Source organism: Oryzias melastigma, linkage group LG15 (assembly GCF_002922805.2).
Source record: "Oryzias melastigma strain HK-1 linkage group LG15, ASM292280v2, whole genome shotgun sequence".
NCBI classification, from domain to species: Eukaryota; Metazoa; Chordata; class Actinopteri; order Beloniformes; family Adrianichthyidae; genus Oryzias; species Oryzias melastigma.
Genome location: NC_050526.1, coordinates 15,131,157 through 15,135,645, shown reverse-complemented (window position 1 = coordinate 15,135,645; position 4,489 = coordinate 15,131,157). Strand labels below are relative to the sequence as shown.

Here is a 4,489-nt window from a genome sequence, read left to right as displayed (position 1 = left end):
CGTGGGGGGGGGGGGGTTAAGAGGTGAAGTTTCACTGAAACCCTTAAGATGTTTCTGAATCTGCACTAACCATGTCTCAAAGTGTTTTCAGCTTAGTTTTCATTTATTCAAACAAATGTGAGTCAATGAGCTGAAAGTTCCTCAGAGCTTCATCATTCCTCCAAGATGATTCCAGCCCAAATCCAAGTCAAAATGTTCCAAATGTTTCTGACTAATTAGAGTCTCCAACTGTTTACATGCAGCCTCAGTATTTAGGAAATGATGCAGAAATCTCTTTAGTTTTCTGTTTCCACACATGAACTCGGACGGTTCGAACCCCCTGATGTTTTCTCGTGTCCCAGGACGCTACAGGAGTCAGGAAACCCGGCGGGACCCTGAGCTGAAACCTGAGGCAGTCCCCCTGAAGTTCACAGAGTTCACTCCCTGAGAGGAGCTTCTGAGCGTGGACGCTCGCCAACACGGAGTGACGGGGAGAAAAACACGCAGCGCAGGGAAGTGAATGAGAACTTCAGCTCATGGAGTCAGCTGATGAGCAGAGAAGACGCCAAACAAGCTGCTGCCATTGTTTGTCCTCCCAGATCAACAGCCCGGCCCATTATTGGCCCGGAGGCTCCGGAGAGCGAGCAGCGGCGAGGAAAACACAGGAAACACTGTGGAAGAGCGTCTGTTCCACATGATGCTGGGGGGGGGGCTATGTTCATGGGTTTATAAACATGGTCGGAAAAATACTCAGGCTTTTACTTTGAAAGGGACTGAACTGACATGCTGGTGTTTAGGGCCGGCGATCGATTACAGTTTCCAGGATCTAATCAATTCACAAAAGCCTGAAATGAATCGATTCCAATTTGTTTCTATTCTTCAATTCACTTTATAGTTTACACATTTAGACACATTTATTTAGAAATACATGAATAATCTAAATATGTTTTGAATATTTTCATATTAATCTGATCCAGATCACAGACTGTAAACGTATCAGTGAAATAATGACATGTTAATATCATTCAGTCATGGATTCTCAAACAGAAGCTCCAACGATTGTTCTGCTTCTCTTGGAGGGAGTTTCCGTTTGGCCACTAGGTGGCGATCATGCTATAGCATTACACCTTATACCAGCAGAAGAAGAAAAAAAAAGATGTTTAGACCACAAAAGGGTTAGCATTAGCCGTAGCTGTATGTGCTAAATCATTTCATATGAATTGATTATTGATCTGTTAAGTTTAAATTGATCAGTTTTATCAGCCCAGCTAGTGTTATCCTCCACGATAAACGCATCATTATCGCGATATAAACCTGTGATACGTGTATCGCTAAAGACGGCGTGAGCTGCGATAAACCTTAAATGTTTACACACATGCGAAAACAATCAAACAACAAATTACGTTTTTAATGAAGCTGTTTACACATTCGACCAATCAGATGTTAGATCCCGCCCCCTCTGCAGACAAGGCTCATAATAAGTATAACTTATGTTTCTTTGTGTTTCCAGATGATTCTGACGCTAAAACAGTTTCACTGAGTCCAGAACCAAATCAGACCAGATGAACAGAAGAGCTTCAGGACACTCCGACAGCTCAGGGTAACCAGGTAAAGCTGTTCTAGACTATCCATTGTATAGTTAGCAGCTTTTTAAAGCAGAGATATAAAGGGATATCACAATAATGAGAATTTACACCAATCATAATGGAGATGGACTAATAAATACAGTGATAAATTCCTTTGAAGGCTCAGAGCATTCTAAGGTTATCAGTGAACATGTGTGAACGAAAACAGAAGATCTTCTGTCTGAAGCCGGTTGGTTGTTTCTCTAGGAAGAGTCAAAATCTTCTACGATCCATGACGTCGCATATCCGTAATTTTGTTTTCATTTACAGCTTTTTTTCAAATAGCAACGTTGAATAACCGTCTCTTATCACCGCCATGAGGTTTGAAGAACTCCAAACACTAAAGTCCTGGACAATGCAACAGTGAAGCACGGCGATGGAGGTGTGCTGGTTTGGGCTCACAGAACCTCGTCAGTCCTGCACTTGAAGGTAAACGGAAACGCATAAATCCTGATTCAAAGACCACTGGGAGCACTTTCAGAGTGGATCCAAAGAGGAGAAGATTCAAATGTTTTAAAACGTGTCAAAGTCACGGCCCGGGGGCCGGATCCGGCCCTCCAGGTCATTCTATCTGGCCCTCCAGGTAATTCTATCCGGCCCTCCAGGTGATTCTATCCGGCCCTCCAGGTGATTCTATCCGGCCCTCCAGATCATTTTGTTCTATTGTCATTAATGACCCGATGTTATCTTGAGCTCATTTCTAACTTGTATAATTTTGACTAAATATATTTTATAGAGAGTAAAATATTAAAGTTATTTAAAGTTTAAGTTGATTTATTCTGGAGTAATATTCCTGCCTTTTATTATTCAGAATTATGTTAAAAAGTTACAGTTTCAAAGTTTTAAAAATTATCATTCTGCATCTTTTCGGACTATTTTGGAGTTCAGCTAATATTCTAGCTAGCACGTTTTAAAAATGTACTTTAGTGTTCAATAAATGTTGATCCTGTTTTGGATGTTGCCCCCCCATGGTTGAGTTTGACACCCCTGTTTTAAAATATTTGACCTCATGAAGTTCTTCAAACCATTGGGAACCATGGAAACATCTAGAGTTCTTCCTTTAAACTGTGATTCTGTGGATCCAACAGAAACCTTCCGCGCGTCTCTTTGTGAACGCAGCTTTTTCTTCAAATTCAGTCCAGATTAGGTTTCGCCGCGCTCTCCGCCGACCTCGGCTGAATGTCAGCGGATCTCCTGTCCGGTCTGAGTGTGCACATGCTGACCGCGCAGCAGATCCAGCAGATCGATGCGTCCTCTGCTGCACCAGCTCCGTCCGTCTGGAGAGGAACTCGGTGAGGAGGAAACACATCCGTAGAACGTTGGAACGCTCTTTCAAACAAAGAGAAATAAACATGGATTCCATTTACATGAGCTGATGGGAGGAATGTGACATGAAGGTGTGTCTGTGTCCTCAGCTTGACTGATCCAACAACCGGTTGGAGTTCTGATAAGAAAGCGCGTCACTCATGTGGTGACACCGGAATGAGAACAGGACGCGTCCCCTTTCCCTGAGGAACTCCTCCGTCCTTCTTTCAGACGGCGAGGAATCCACCTCTGATGGTTCATCCAAATGCTCGTTCAGGAGCACGCTAAAACGCATTCTTCAACACGGGATTCACACCGTACAAGCAGGGAGGGGCTTCTCCTTCTTTCTATGTCCAGCACCTTCAGAGGTTTGCTGTGACATCGTGTCAGTCAGGTGACTCCAGACTTTTCCCTCACAGCTCCATTCCCATGAATGAAAACTTGGTGTCAGATTCCAGCGACGATTCATTTCTGCTCCATGATCAGTTTTTTAACGATTGATTCTTCTGTGACATAAAAGCGACGCCATCCATACTCTAAATCGGAGTCTCTGATTGGTCAAAGCTTGACTAAAACTAGCTGCACGTTTTCTGCATGTTTACATCGACTTCAATGGAATGTGCCTTCAGGAGCAGTAGCTCGAGTTGTGGGCGGGGCCACTGATGCATAGCAACCACGCCCACCTTCTCCTTCCCTTTGCTGAGAGCTCTCCGTTTACACCTGCTAGCTTACACAAGCTAACGGTATCCAGCGTCCGGTTCTGATCCAGATTCCAGCTCAGACCAGGAGAACAAAGACGTTCATGGATCTGTTGTCTGCAGGTGGATGTTCAGAAAGGGGCGGAGCATGGAGCAGGTGGCCCCGCCCAGCACATACAATCATTTCTTCAAGTGCACCTGATTGTCAATGACTTGGACAGACTGAAAAGTGATGTTTTGTTTCTGGGGGGGGGACTCTCGCTGGGACTTCCTGGTCCAGAACCCCCGCGGGTCTGTTTCCCCCTAAAGATCAGAGGAACCGCCGGCAGGATCCGGGGTGGGGGTGGGGGACTCCTGCTTCCGGCCTCGGCTGGGACCGCGCGCACGCGGCCAGCCCAGCAGGCATGAATGGAGCCGCGCGGAAGGTTAGAGGGCTTTTATGAATGAGGCCGCGTCACGCCACCGCGCGCAGACACCTCCCCCTCCCTCCGCCCCCCAACCTCTCTGCGGGGCTGGCGCTTCCGGCCCGCGCGGCAGCTCCGGTTGCTCCACGTTAGCCGCACTAATTCCCGCTCCGGCCGTCCTCCGGTCTCGGAGCCGAACACGCGCAGCCCCGCCTGGGCGCGCGAGGCTTTGGCGCAGAAAGAGCTCGTGAAGAAGCGGCGCTTTTATGAATGGAGCGGCAGGTTATGCAAATGAGACAGAGAGCGATGGCGGCGCGGATCTCACATCCGGTCAGACTTCCCCTCGAACACGCCGCGCACGCGCTCCGGCTTTCCTTTTCCTTCTGCCCCGGGCGGACCCTCACGCGCCGCGTGCGCGGGTGTTTGTGGAAGGTGGAACTGGCGCGCGTGCGTGCAACAGGGCCTGCTCTCAGATCCT

At 47.4% G+C, this 4,489-nt stretch overlaps 1 protein-coding gene across 1 annotated transcript in view; it reads right to left on the bottom strand.

Annotated features, from left to right (window-relative positions):
- LOC112161902 (sprouty-related, EVH1 domain-containing protein 2) overlaps window positions 1-4,489 on the bottom strand; it is a 30,560-nt gene that overhangs the window by 25,023 nt on the left and 1,048 nt on the right. The window lies entirely within an intron of this gene.